Source organism: Mya arenaria, chromosome 15 (assembly GCF_026914265.1).
Source record: "Mya arenaria isolate MELC-2E11 chromosome 15, ASM2691426v1".
Classification (NCBI taxonomy): Eukaryota; Metazoa; Mollusca; class Bivalvia; order Myida; family Myidae; genus Mya; species Mya arenaria.
The window spans coordinates 23438946-23454757 of NC_069136.1; the positions used below are offsets into that span (position 1 = coordinate 23438946).

The following is a 15812-nucleotide window of genomic DNA, read 5'->3' on the forward strand; positions in this document are numbered from 1 at the left end:
TGTGCAGTCTGTTACATTTGGCGCCCAACGAGGGACCCGTGTTATACGATATGCCTCAAGGTCATTGCGAATTGACCTTTGTCTCCGAAATTCGAGGACGAATTTCAAAATGGAGGGGGAATGTAGCAAGGTGCATATTTCAGTATTTTATTAGTTTATGTGTTTGGTATGGTTCTATATCGTATATCGTTTTGTATTGTTTGTGTATCGTCGTGTTTAGTGTTGTGCTACGTGGTTATTGTCCTATGTGCGTTACTGTCCGTCTATGTCCGTCTATGTCCGAGTGCGTCAGAGCGTGAATACTGGTTATGCGAGTTTTTCTAAATTTATAGAGTGATTGATTGGTTCATAATGCCTTTTCCCCTTTTTCCCGCTTCATTGCACACGCCCTTATTTATATATACACATAAATCATTCCGTTCTGAATCATCATCGACGCAAGTCAAGATTTCAATTGTAACAGTTGTTACTATATTCTTACTTATTTAACCCTTTCGGCGCCAAATAAATAGTCAAAAGTTCATCTCAGTGCCAAATTAGTTCCTGGAAGTCTAAGAGAATTCTACCAAGGTTATTCACTTGACCATAACTTTTTTATTTATAAAGCTTTTCTCTTCAAATTTTCACAGTAAATTAATTAAATAATATATTAAACATAAGATCAAAACAAATATGATTTTTTGAAATTTTATTATGCAAAATATTTAATAAATTACATAATAAATTTAAAAAAATGAAAAAATATCATTAAGTTCATAAATATTTAGTGATTACATTTGTGTACATATCCTTTCTTTACTTCTTATACAATAGAAAAATTGACTATGTTAAAATGAAAACATTTTTGCTTATAAACAAATCTACATGTGTACAAACAACACATCTAGATAGTTATGCATCAACATTATGGACCACGCGTCCAGCTTCCTGAAAGTTCTTGTTTGTGTGAATGACACGGGCTGCCCACATAGGAATGTTGCACTCATTGCATTTAAAATATGTTTGTTTTATACTCCATCCAGGAGTCTGTCTGTCACTTCGCACTGCACAATCTGGTCGATGCTTCTTCTTTTCGAATATTCCCCTCTCCCGATCGCTCTACCTTGTCCCCTCAACCTCTTGTCCGTGGTCTTAAATAAATAATAAATAATTCTATAACAGTCATAAATCAATATAGGCATATGTTTAATTATCAAACTGCATTATAAATTGAAAATTTGATCAAAATAAGCAGCCAGAACTCAAAACAGACGAATTTGAAGATATCATAAAAAAAAAAAACGACCGCCAACCTCTCAACCTACTGGGCAAAGTTTCATCCATATTTTTTTTTTAATTTAGTCTTCTTTTATATATATTATATTGAATTACTTAGCTGCCAAGTGCTTATTTCTTTATTTATGGTATATTTGACATTTTCATGGGGATAAAACATCAATAATAACAGAAAAAAAGCTATTCAAACTAACCTGAAGGTGTCTGTGGTCTGGATGACGGATTTGAAACAGTTTTCTCACTAATATCGTCATCCGAACTTTCATTTGACATATCCGAATCCAATTTCGATGTCCGGAATATTACTATTACTGTCATTACAGATCGTATTTAGCACTTCCTTGCAAGTATAAGCCCGCTTCCTTTTCTTGGAAGCCATCTTGAATTGTCCAGATCGCTCTGCGATTTTAATTCACTTCAGAAGACTGTAATTAATTCAATTTTACGTGAAAAATTATTTAAGAATGCGGAAGTAACATGAAAAAGCCTCGTTCTGAATCGAAAGTAGAAATCACTCGGCTCTGTAATAATATTTGAGCGTAAAAATAGCGAAAACACTACCCTATTGTTTTGTCGCAAATATGCGACTTTGGCGGTCAGCCTAGTTGTCGCAATTATGCGACTTTGGCGCCGAAAGGGTTAATATTCGCTCTTATCTTTGAGCTCAAATATTCATTCATATTTAATTATTATTTAGACGTGCCTGGTAAGTTTATTGCTCATAGTTCTTAGAATGTTTTATGTATTTAACCGCGAAGTCTCCCTTGATATATTTACCGATCACTGTCCATTGTCTTTGTCTTTTGTGTTATTAATAATATGATTATGTTAGCATATACATTTATATCTTTTATTATATGTTTTAGGTTTCGTTCGACAACGTATAAATAAATAATATTCGAACTCCGAAGTTGAGTGGTTTTGTCTTGGCACACCCACACTACAAATGGCTCCCCGATCGAGGTTGGCGTAGTCCAGAGCCAGGCCGTCGTGTCCTCCAGACCAGACGTTGAGGGGATTTTGTCTGCGTTTTGACGCCCAGAAGAGGTCGAGAAGCCCAGCATATCCGCCGGCACCTCCGTATTGGTATACCTCCCCGTCCCTTTCCCCACCCATCCTCCCTGATCGTGCAATATACCCCCCAGTCCTTTCCCCCACCCATCCTCCCTGATCGTGTAGTATATTTCGCGAGAGACTCTAATCCTGTTTTATTTACATTTTATCTGTCAAATTTGACAGTTATCAGCTGATCGCGTGTCACGTGACAGAAGAGGAGCACCGCGTATGGATTTCTGTGTGTTTTGTCTGTGATATATGTGTTATTTGTAATTGTGGATTGTATTTTTGTGTGTGTGTGATTTTTTTCGTTGAACCGTGAGTACCCTTATTTTACACATAACTTTGTAAGTTTTTGATATTTTGGCTGTAACTATTTTTTTTCCTTTTGAGTAAACCGGCTAGTTGACATTTATAAAGTGAAAATAGCGTGACCTAGATTTTTTTGGATTACTTTTTGGATTTATTGCTTTATTTACGGTAAGAGTACATATATTTTTGGTTTATTTCATTTCATTTGGTATTGATTTTGTCCGTTTTGCTTGAAATTGTAACTGTCATTTTGTACTTTGTCAGTCATTTTCATTTGTGACATAATTTCACGACCCGGTATTTGTTTTGACAGTTAATTTTGACAGCTAAATTCATATGTTTAATTAATTGTACACACGGCTCCTTTTGAATTGCTTATCTATTGACTGTGCTTTAAATGTTTTGTTTTGTGTAAACTTGCTTGCTTTACTTGTGTCATAGATTAGTATTTCTGTGCTTTATTTGCTTCATTATTTTCATTTTGCTGGGTTATTGTGATCTTGCCTGGCTTTTGCATATATTTTGGTTGCATACATTGCTTTGCTTAATTTTACACGCTTACAATTAATTTATACATGCTTTACACTTAGTTTAGCACGTTAGTTTAGATCATATTTATCATTAGAAAACTAAGTGTATTTATTATTGTGTTTACCATCCTTCACACATATTACACATATAAATTTAAACTACACATATACACATTACCCCTGCTTTAACCCATCCCAAATTTCCCCTTGCGTGACCGGTTAAGTGTGCTTGGCAAGTTACTGTATTCATTTGCATAGTTGTTTGTTTATTTGTTTCTTGTGTGTTTCTGTGTTCTTTGTACATTATATGTTTCATATTTTGACCTGTCAGACTAGGATATAAATATTTGCCCTTTTTCATATAATTTTCCTAATTTATTTCCAGATTTCCCTGTTATTATTTACATTTCAGAGTGTGATCTCAGTTTTGATTAATTTGAGATTCTGAAATCATTTTATTAAGTTTTGCTTCACACACAATTTAGTACTTTAATTATTTATTGTTCATAGTTACTGTGTGGATATAGCTATCCAGGTGTATTTATGGTAGTTGTGTCATAGCTTAAATAGAAATAGTTATATAATTAAACTTGGTAGCCTACTAGAATATTTAGGGAACACCTTTTGACCCTATTTGACCCTGAACTTGTTTAAACTTAGACTGGTCCCCGGCCATTAAACTTATCACTTGTATTATTTATACTTTTTAACGGATCTGTCCTTTGCTTTGTCTTTGGCCTTTACAATTAATTTCATAAATTTAATTAAAATTAATTTATTTGTCATTTGAATTAAAATTTAACATTCACATACATCAATAGGATAAGTTCAATTTATTTATTTCAATTAATCAACTTTGAAATTTATTTTCATCATAATTAATTAGACTTAATTTACACACATTAAAATTTAATTACACATACAGTACACATATAGTTTTACACATCCGTTGATATATTTTTTTAATTGAAGATATACATAATTGGCATTTGTTAATAATTCACTGGTGAGCATAGCACATTGTGATCACTAATACACTCATAGTCACACACGGTACGTGTAGTGGATCATAGCCGCTTTCTGTTTTATTAATCTATTTTTGTTTATTTGCCCTTTCTTTTCTACTGTATTTTCTGTACATCATTTCTTCATTCTGGGTTTGTTATACCTTCTGTTGTTGTTGCTTTCTGTCACCATGAGTGACGAAGAAGCCCCCATGTCCGAGGAAAAGCTTGGTGCAGTTGGTGGTGATATGCCATACCCATCTGAAGCTGAAATGTTACAGTTGCTGTCCAGCAAGTATAATATTACACCTAAGCTTGCCCCACCCATTTTTGATTTTAAGCCCAAACCTCTTTCAGGTTCTAATGTCAAGCCAAAGCCCCAACCATTGATGTCCCTTTTGACCCAACCTTCCACCCCCCATCTCATTTTGCTTTTACACCTTCTTCTTCTATGGCGACTAAGGCACCGAAGATCCCACCGTTCTCTGGTGATGATCCTACGCCTAAGTCAGAGATCATTTTTTATGAGTGGCGCCATGAGGTGCGTTGTCTGAGGAAAGACGCTTATTTGTCTTCTTCCTTAGTGCTGCAAGCTATCAGGTCTTCATTACGGGGTACAGCTCGTCGTTTGCTAGTTTCACTTGGTGAAAATATTACAGTAGACACGGTACTCCGGAAACTTGAAGTGAATTATGGCGAACCTTCTCAAAAGTCTTTATCTATGAAGGAGTTTTCAATTTGGCTCAAAGACCAGATGAGTCTGTCACATCTTTTGGTTGTCGGCTCGAGTCGGCTTTGACGCAAGCTTTTGATAGCGGCCGTATCCCATTGACAAATCGTAATGAACTGCTTTGCGAAAGACTATGGTCTGGTTTGCGCACAGAGATGTTGCGCACAAACACACGCCACAAGTTAGACGCAGCAGCAGATTATGACGCGTTTCTCCGGGATGTCAGGCAGGTTGATAAAGAGCTGTCCCTTTCTTTACCAAAGTCCAAATCCCCCCATGCTTCTAGCCAACAGCAATCTATGCCCCCCAGTTCTCAGCACCCCAACTTTGATAAGAAGCTTTCTGACTTAGAGCAACGGCTCAATTCCCGGATATCTTCTGTCCAGTCTGGTGTTGATAAAAAGTTTTCCACTATTTTACAGCGCCTAGACACTCTCACACTTTCGCCTGATGTTAGTGTACCCCCACCCCAATACATTCCTCCTTTGTTTTCCCCTTCCCAGGCGGCACCTCCCAGACCGCATGGTTACGGCCCTCCGACACCCAATGTATACTCTGGTGGTAACCGTGGTTCCCGGCGTGGTAGAGGTGGTGGCCGCCATTCTTCTTTTGGTCAGTCCCCTAGTCACCCAAACTTTTAGCCGCCCCTGCCAGTGGCCACCCAGGGGTTGGCGCCGTTTTCGGCCAGTCTGTTAGTGTTTCTGATCTTGTTGGTGCGTCCAATACGTCCAATGTTGTCATTGATTCAGTTCCTGCTATAGGTCTGATAGACAGTGGGTCCATGGTCACTACTATTAGTGATACTTTCTTTAGGTCATTGCCTAGTAAGCCTCCTTTGAAGGAATTGTCTGATTTGAATATTGACATAAATGTTACTGTTGCCAATGGTAACAAACTTGCCATTTTTGGGTATATTGAAATCACTCTGGCTGTTCCTGATTTGAATATTGAACTTGATGTTCCAGTACTTGTAGTTCCCGACACTGGCAGTCATCCGGTGATTGTGGGCACCAATATCATTAGACGTTGTAAGTCAGCGTCTGCTGCAACCGCCCGTCCATTGCCTGATTCTTGGCAATCAGCTTTTGATACCCTAGTCTGTAAACCTATTACAGTAAAGTCTACTAATGAGCATACTGTAGAACTTGGTCCTTATGAGTCTGTTACCCTTAACGGAATTGCCAGAGGTCTTAACCATGATGTTCAGAAGATTGTTACTGAGAACATTTCTCCTGATAGCCCAAACCTTGTTAGACCCCATGTTTTGAAGGCCCCTCACCATGGTAATTATGTCAAGGTCCCTGTTAGGTTGTGCAACATGACTGCCAAACCCGTCTTTATCCGGCCAAAGTCAGACATATGCGTTCTAGACGAGGTCAAGGTCGTTGATAATCTTGTTTCTTCACTTCCTTCTTCTAGTCTTGACCCAGTTGACGATCTTGGTGTCAAAATCGACATCGATAACTTGTCACCAGATCAGATTCTGCGGGTTCGCCAAATACTTGGTAATTGGCGTCATATCTTTTCTACCGGCCCTACTGATCTTGGCTGTTCCAATATCGTTAAACATAAGATAGTTCTTACCAATAACACGCCCTTTAAGCAACCATACCGCAAGATTCCACCAGGAATGTATGAGGAGGTACGACAGCATCTTAAAGATATGCTTGACTGCGGTGCGATTCGCGAAAGTGATAGCCCGTACTCCTCTAATGTAGTTCTTGTGCGAAAGAAAGACGGCTCATTGCGTTTTTGTCTGGATTTCCGTATGTTGAATTCTAGGACACGTAAGGACGCCTATATGCTGCCAAGGTTCGATGATACCGTCGACACTTTGGTAGGTTCTAAGTTCTTCTCCAAACTAGACTTACGCTCAGGTTACTGGCAAGTCGAAATGGAAGAAGACAAGCACAAGACAGCATTTTCTGTAGGCAATCTTGGCTTCGTTGAGTGCAACCGAATGCCTTTCGGTCTGACGAACAGTGGCGCTACATTTCAGCGTCTTATGGAGAAATGTATGGGCGATTTAAACCTCAGAGAATGTCTTGTTTTCATTGACGATATCCTTATCTTCTCTGACTCTTTCGAAGAACATTTGTCCCGTCTCGAATCTGTTTTTCAACGCCTCCATTCTCATGGTCTTAAACTAAAAGGCTCAAAATGCGAGTTCTTTAAGTCGTCAGTTACCTACCTTGGCCATGTTATCTCGGCCAATGGTATTTCCACTGACCCGGACAAGACATCTGCAATTTCTGATTGGCCCGTCCCTAAGAATGTCCAGGAGTTGCGTAGTTTTTTAGGGACTGCTGGTTTCTACCGTATGTTTATACAGGGTTACTCTAAGATAGCCCATCCCCTTAACCAACTCCTCGAAGGGCACGGTTCCACCAAGTCTTCTAAGAAGTCTAGGAAATCTAAAAGAAATTCCCCAGCCCCGTGGTCCTGGTCTGACGCCCAGCAACATTCTTTTGATCTTTTAAAGACTAAACTTACTTCTTCTCCCGTCCTAGCTTTCGCTGACTTCAGTAAACCCTTCATCGTCCATACAGACGCGTGTGGGACCGGTTTAGGCGCAGTTCTTTTACAGGAGCAGGAAGGCGAGGAGAAGGTGATTGCTTATGCGAGCCGAGGTCTTCGGGCAGGTGAGCGGAATTACCCCGCTCATAAGCTAGAATTCCTCGCGCTCAAATGGGCTGTCACCGACAAGTTCCACGACTACTTGTTCGGTAACACCTTCACTGTTTTCACGGACAACAATCCATTGACCTATGTTTTGGCGTCTGCGAAGCTTGACGCGACAGGTCACCGCTGGGTGGCGGCCTTGTCTGCGTACAACTTCGATATTGTTTACAAGTCCGGCAAATCTAATAACGACTGTGATGGTTTGAGTCGTAAGCCACAGATGTTTTCTGAAGCTGTCAAAGCTATTTGTCTGGCAGCTACTACTTCTTTTGCTGCTGTTGAGAGTCTTTCTTGTGATAGTGACGCAGTCCTTGGAGATGATATTTTTTCAGATACTGTCCCAGTTAATCCTGTCGATTGGGTGCAGGAGCAGGCCAAGGATGCTGATGTTTCCAGGGTTGTTTCCATCCTGCGGTCCGGTTCTCGGCCGAGGGGGGAGGAGTTGTCTCGAGAAGTCCGTTGTCTACTCCGTGATCTTTCATCTCTTTCTCTTGATAATGGTATACTTTACAGAACCGCTATCGTGGATGGTGAGCAGGTCCGTCAGTTAGTTGTTCCTGCTGCTTACAGATCTGTTGCTTTTCGTGGTATCCACCATGATGTCGGTCATCCTGGCGGCGACAAGACTCTATGGCTCGCCCGCCAACGCTTCTTTTGGCCTGGTATGGAATCCTTTATTAAAGATCATGTTTCTTCCTGTCTATCTTGTGTCTGTAGGAAGACGCCTGTGGTACCGCGCGCAGAACTCGTACCCATCAACACCACACGACCGATGCAGCTTGTATGCATGGATTTCTTGAAGCTCGAGAGGTCCAAGGGTGGGTACGAGGATGTCCTTGTCATAACGGATCATTTCACTCGTTATGCTAAGGCGATTCCGTGTCGCAACCAAAAGGCGACTACCACTGCCAAGGCCCTATATGAGCACTTTATTGTGCATTACAGTTTTCCCGAGCAACTGCATTCTGATCAAGGGCGTAATTTTGAGTCCAAGGTTATTAAGGAGTTATGTACTATTGCGAATGTCCGCAAAACGCGCACTACACCTTTTCACCCTATGGGTAATCCTTCTGCGGAACGTTTCAACCGCACTCTTTTACGTATGCTTGGCACGCTTAACGATGATCTTAAAGCCAACTGGAAAGATTACCTCCCAGCCCTTGTTCAAGCTTACAACGCAACTAAAAGTTCTTCTACAGGTTTCTCCCCACATTTCCTGATGTTCGGCTGGCATCCCCGTTTGTCCGTTGACGCTTTTATGGGCACCAGTCCGGGTAACCTTGCTGACTCTAATTATTCCAGCTACGCCGCAAGGTTACAGAAACGTATGCACTATGCATACAAGGTTGCCAGAGAAGCCGCACAAAAGCGAGCCAGCCAGAACAAGGCCCACTATGACCGTCGTGTTCACGAGAATAAGCTTGTCGTTGGTGATATCGTTTTGGTCAGGAATGTCAACCTCCAGGGGAGGCAGAAGCTCGCCATCCGATGGGAACGTAGCCCCTACGTTATCGTAGACGTTCCGTACGATGGTCAGCCGGTGTACAAGGTTCGCCTGGAGTCCGGCAACGGACCTGTAAGAACATTACACCGGAACATGCTTCTCCCTTTTCAGTCAATTCCCACTGACGAGGAGTCACCTGCACCTCAACCTGTCCCAAAAGCCAGACCGAGGACCAGAGCAGCCCCTGTTGACAATGAGTATGATAGCGACACTAGCTCGGATGAGTCAAGTTCCTCCGCTGTCTATATCATCCCTCAGCGTCGAGGTCTCCGTCGTTTCAGTCCTTCTCAACCACCCACACGTGTCAATTCTTTAGCCCCGTCCTCTCCTGTCCAAACCCCTCATATTGACGCTCCACCTACGCCCAGTCCTGTCCCGTCCTTACGTACTCCTGATCCAGTTATTTCTAGACTTAGTCCGAGTCCTGTTACTCCCATACCCGTGCCCAGGCCGCGACGTACCAAACGTCCACCTGATAGGTATGGCGAGTGGGCTTATCAGCAAACAGCTGAATTCTTTGTTTGAGACTAAGTAGATTGAGTAGGCTTATGTATGAGTTGTACTGCTCTCATTATAGCATTTCAGGTAGTTTTCACAACAATATTAGTAGTTTTATTATTATAGCGCAGTGTACTATGGTTTTACCCATTATAATATTCATATTGCGTTACAGGCATTTTCATTGCGAAGCGACTGCTGCCCTTTGTGACATATATGTATTAACAGTTGTATCTGTTTGAGATATACTCTATTGTATTTGCCACATCCTTTGTCTCATGTTTTATATACAATACTTAAGCCTTTGCTATACATTATGAGATTTTATTCTTCTCGTAATATTATTTGAATACACTATCGTTGACACTTAATATTGATATCTATCATATTTCATTTCCTTGAGATAAAGTTATTTACTCTCTTTACCCGGAAAGTATGTTTCCTGAATGTAGGGTACATTCCAACTAGGAGGGGGAGTATGTAGCAAGGTGCATATTTCAGTATTTTATTAGTTTGTGTGTTTGGTATGGTTCTATATCGTATATCGTTTTGTATTGTTTGTGTATCGTCGTGTTTAGTGTTGTGCTACGTGGTTATTGTCCTATGTGCGTAACTGTCCGTCTATGTCCGTCAATGTCCGTCTATGTCCGAGTGCGTCAGAGCGTGAATACTGGTTATGCGAGTTTTTCTAAATTTATAGAGTGATTGATTGGTTCATAATGCCTTTTCCCCTTTTTCCCGCTTCATTGCACACGCCCTTATTTATATATACACATAAATCATTCCGTTCTGAATCATCATCGACGCAAGTCAAGATTTCAATTGTAACAGTTGTTACTATATTCTTACTTATTTAATATTCGCTCTTATCTTTGAGCTCAAATATTCATTCATATTTAATTATTATTTAGACGTGCCTGGTAAGTTTATTGCTCATAGTTCTTAGAATGTTTTATGTATTTAACCGCGAAGTCTCCCTTGATATATTTACCGATCACTGTCCATTGTCTTTGTCTTTTGTGTTATTAATAATATGATTATGTTAGCATATACTTTTATATGTTTTATTATATGTTTTAGGTTTCATTCGACAATGTATAAATAAATAATATTCGAACTCCGAAGTTGAGTGGTTTTGTCTTGGCACACCCACGCTACATATCACGTAGTATACACACACTGAATATTTACGAGGTCCTGTCACCGTTACGTTTAGTCATTTTATTTCTATGTTTATTATGAGAAAAGATATGTGTATCTTGAACAATTTATTTATTTTCGTTTAGGTTAATTCTATATCTTTCGGTTTTTATGATTACATAAATATCTCGTGCTCTATAAAAATTGTTTTGCCTTTTTGTATTCGCTAACAGTGCCCTTACAAACAATTTTGAAGCCAGAAACAGGCATATACAAACATATGTCGGCAATGATATTTACAATTTAAATAACATCTTCTTGCGTGTATAAATTAGACAGATCATGAGTATCAAGTGTTTTAATACATCGTTTTTGTTCGCTTAAAAGTTTGTATCAATTCATTTTTTGTGTCATCCCATTATTTAAATATTGGCTCATGGTTTTCCTCGTTTTTTTACAGTTAGACAAATTGAAACTGCAAGTGAACGATATAGAGGACAAAACCCTTGTTTATGTCAATATAATATATACTTAAACATGTGAGCGTTGCACAGAAAATAGTCAACAGTACTGATTCCTGCACATGTTGCTTTACCTGGAATATAACTCTTTGTACTACCATTTAGAATATGAATTTGAAGAATATAATAAATCGGGTTCCAAAGTTGTTGGCAGACAAATAACGGCTTTGGCCGTTTAATTCTATCTTTTTGGCGCACTCATATTTATAATGTATCTCATTTATAGACTCATCATATGTCTATTTAAATGGTTTATTTTAGAAAAAATGTTAGTTAACTGGAATAATTTCATGAATACGTGTGGGTTTACTAGTGTTGTTCCCAAAGATTAATACATGTATAAGCTTATATTTAGATGTCGTTCATTCAACTCTAATTGGATGCCATTAAAGCTGCACTCCCACAGATTTACCGTTTTGACAACTTTTTTATTTTTTGTCTTGGAAAGATTAAATTATTGCGTAAATATCTGCAAACCAGTGACAAAATATTGCTGACTAAAGATCAGAACGCAGATTTTCATATTTTCGTTCGAAAATTAATGTTTTATGGCTTAAACCGTTACAAACGGTTTAAGAAAAATACATACAACATCATTTTGTTAACTTCAATTGAAAAATCTGCGATCTAATTTTTTGTCAGCAGTCTCATATAACTGGTTTCCATGGATTTTCGCAAAAAATATCTCGTTCCAAGACAAAAAATAAAAAAGTTGTCAAAACGTTTAATATGTGAGAGTGCAGCTTTAAAACGTTATGAATAAAACATAAATGAAATAAACATTTAGAAGCAAATTATGTTTTAATATCAAGTAATTAAAGGGTTAATCATTGGTCCAAATTATTGTACGTTGACGGATTTTTTTACAATTTTGATAAAGCAAATATTAGGGATTGGAAGAATCCCGTAGGACACGTCTATTATTTTAGACCAGGTAAATCATATGCATGCAAATGAAGTTGCTATGTGTATTGTTGTTTTTTTTCAACTAAGCACGGCCAACCATACCCTCAACAATAAACATAAGCATACCCTCAACAATAGATATCATCATACCCTCAACAATACACATAAGCATACCATCAACAATGCACATAAGCATACCCTCAACAATACATATCATCATACCCTCAACAATACAGATAAGCATACCATCAACAATACATATAAGCATACTCTCAACAATACATATCATCATACCCTCAACAATACAGATAAGCATACCATCAACAATACATATAATCATACTCTCAACAATACATATCATCATACCCTAATCAATACACATAAGAATACCCTCAACAATACACATAAACATAACCTCAACAATACAAACAAGCATACCCTCACTCAGCGATATAAATCATCACACCATCAACATTACACATGATAATACCGTCAACAATATACACATTTAGCGTTACAGATTCGGCATACAACGTCAGTCGGTTTTGCGATATTTGGCGTTACAGATGTGGCATATAACGTCAGACGGTTTTGCGACATTTGGAGTTACAGATGCGGAATACAATGTCAGTCGGTTTAGCGACATATAACGTTAAGTGCGATATTTTGCGTTGGTGGAACATTTAACGTTGCTATAATGTTTCAAGTATTGCCTTTACACGCAACAGAGACTTTGAGTGCATGGTAAGGCCTGGAAAACAGAATAACAAGGTAAGAGTGGCAGCAAACAATGTGTTGTTTATCAATTTTAACATAATTTTTCTGCACTAATAACATAAACTTGTATATCATCATTCTAACCAGTTGAAATATATATTTAATAATTTATGTTAAAGCTGCACTCTCACAGATTGAACGTTATGGCAACTTTTGTTGTCTTGGAACGAGCCATTCTTTCGAATATCAATGGAAACCAGTCATATAAGACTGCTGACTAAAAAAGAGATCGCATATTTTTATATTTAAGTTCAAAAATTGATGTTTTATGCATTTTTCTTAAACCGTTAGCCATAAAAATTAATGTTCGAACGGAAATAGATAAATCTACGATCTTATTTTTTGTCAACAGTCTTTGTCATTGGTTGCAGATATTTACGCAAAAAAATGTTCTTTCAAAGACAAACAAATAAAAAAAGTGGTTAAATTTGTATAACTGTGAGAGTGCAGCTTTAGTGTGAATGTGTGCTTGTGCGTGTGTGCGTACGTATCTTTCAGCGTAAACGTACGTTCATGTGCGTGTGTGTGTGTGCGTGTGTGCGTATGTATGTTTCAGCTTAAACGCACGTTCATGTGCGTGTGCGTGTATGTGTGTGTGTGTGAAATATATCAACCCTTCACATATGATATTATTGAAACGATTCAATGTTTTCATTTATAATTAGTGCAACTCTTATTAAATAATTTTGTCATAACGTCAACAGAAAGAGAAGCATTAAACACACTACGCAATGCATAATCATCTAAGTGTGTGTTTATGTTATGCACCAGTAAATTGTAACCACGCCCCCCCCCCCAGGTCCGGGGAATAGCCGGGACTTTGACTTTCGGTCCAGCAAACCCCGGGTAAAATCCCCGCCTTGCGGGGACGAACTGATGAACTTAAACCCCGGCTAAATGCCCCCGCACCCCAGAGGCTCTATATAAGGCCCAATCTCCGCTAAATTTGGCGCTATGACAAAACCACCGCGGTCACCCGGCACTGCGGGGGCACATGGAAAGTAAAAACACGGCCTTTTCCCCCGGCTATCCCCGGTATACCCCCGGACCTTTGTGTGTGCCGTGGTTACAATTGACTGGTGCATTAACGCCGGTGTAACTCTCAATTTTGACTACAAAGTCATTTTTTCTGTTCAACGTGTTAACGGATCAGTACTGAACGAATAGAACTGACACGGCCGTTAATTAATGTCCCATCGTTGCGTGAAAAATGACCCTTTGTAAGTTGATCAAGGGTTATACTAGTATTCCCTATTTAACTTAGTCAATCAAATGGTCATACGCTGGCGACGGATTTGTATATATTTTTGTGTAGAAGGGAGTTAAATGTGCCTGTCTAATTTGTTTCTTTTGGTAAAGTTAACCTGCTAATCTTATAATTACTTTCGCGAGTTTTAAATCAGTCACGAGGTGTTTGGTCATTTTTAGTGAAAAATTCAAATTGAAAATCAAGTGTTCAGATTGAAGAATATCTTACTTGTACTTGCTTTATTCAATCTTCGGAAAGTGAGTGTTTGTTTTTTTAATCATTGATGTCATTATTTCAAATCGCATTGATGGGAATCTAATGATGTGCATTTCGCAGATTTTAGTTAAAACATACATGTTCATGAGTATCATCTGTGATATATTGTTATTTTGAAGGTCTGGTTTAAATAACTAAGTAGTAATGTCATCCTTTATCTTTTTCAGAAGAGCTGGGTATTTCTGCACAAGGGGCACGTTGACTGTACATAGCAGCGTAAACATAGTGACGTCTGGCGCCCAGTGAAATGTTCTTCCGTGTTACATATACAGTTTTCAACAGATATGTGAGTAAAACAGCCAATTGTGATTGCGATTCAGAAATTGCAGTCAACTTTATTTTTTTATCTTGTGTCAATTTTGTTCTTGACGGACTTGCAGTTTTGTTTTATCAGTTTTGTACATGGATGTTGATCTTGTTTTTTTCTTCAGAAAGACGAATACGACTATTAATTTAACAATACACGTAATATACATTCCAGGAAGACCTATATTCATGTATGTGTTTTTTGTTCTGGTGTAGGTACTCTGATATACTCGCGTTAGTTTCGATGTTGAAGTGGTGGGACATATTATTTGCTTTAACCAGTCAGCACCAGGTTCGCACCCGGGATCGCTGTACGGACGTATGCACCTTGTGTTGTCAACGTGTCGATGCCAAAGACTCACACTCACAAGACTGGGTTTATATGCATGCATTTGTGACAGAAACAGAGAAAGGTGGTGGAAAATTCCATGCGTTTTAACCATCCTGTTGGTTATGCTATACAGAAACTGCCATTAGGACCATATCACAATTTAAGTGGTCACCAGATTCAAACCCTGTCTGGTTGTTCGGACGTTCGACCGACGCATTACCATGGTAACCATGCAGAAGAGATACAAGTACATCTCAACAGATATGTGAGCAGAAATACCCATTGTTTAAGATTTGTTACTTATTAAGATGCTTAAGTTTCCTTTTTCAATTAAAGTTTTTAGATAACTTCAGTTTTCTATCATTTGTACACGGATATGAGATACATGTACTAATTACAGAACTTTAGGATATTGTCCATAAAAGGAAGACATTTACAATTGCATGTTTTTCACAGGTAAAGGTATTTATTGACTAACTTGACTTCCGGGCAGTTGAACATGATATTTACCATTTATAAATGTAAAGTATATGTACAGTACGGTACACAACAGATATGTGAGTAAAAACACAATTACTTTTAAAAAGATGCAAGTATCCAGTTTTGTCACGCACACATCTCCACACAAGACATTTGTGTATTTAATGTTTATATATATATATATATATATATATATATATATATATATATATATATATATATATATATATATATA

At 38.5% G+C, this 15812-nt stretch overlaps 1 long non-coding RNA gene across 1 annotated transcript; it reads left to right on the forward strand.

Annotated features, from left to right (window-relative positions):
- The first annotated feature begins 1943 nt into the window (after window positions 1-1943).
- On the forward strand, window positions 1944-15691 carry LOC128220721 (uncharacterized). The gene is made up of 3 exons (XR_008258838.1): window positions 1944-2361; window positions 14628-14746; window positions 14983-15691. It is a non-coding gene; the product is annotated as an uncharacterized LOC128220721 (long non-coding RNA).
- Window positions 15692-15812: the final 121 nt, after the last annotated feature.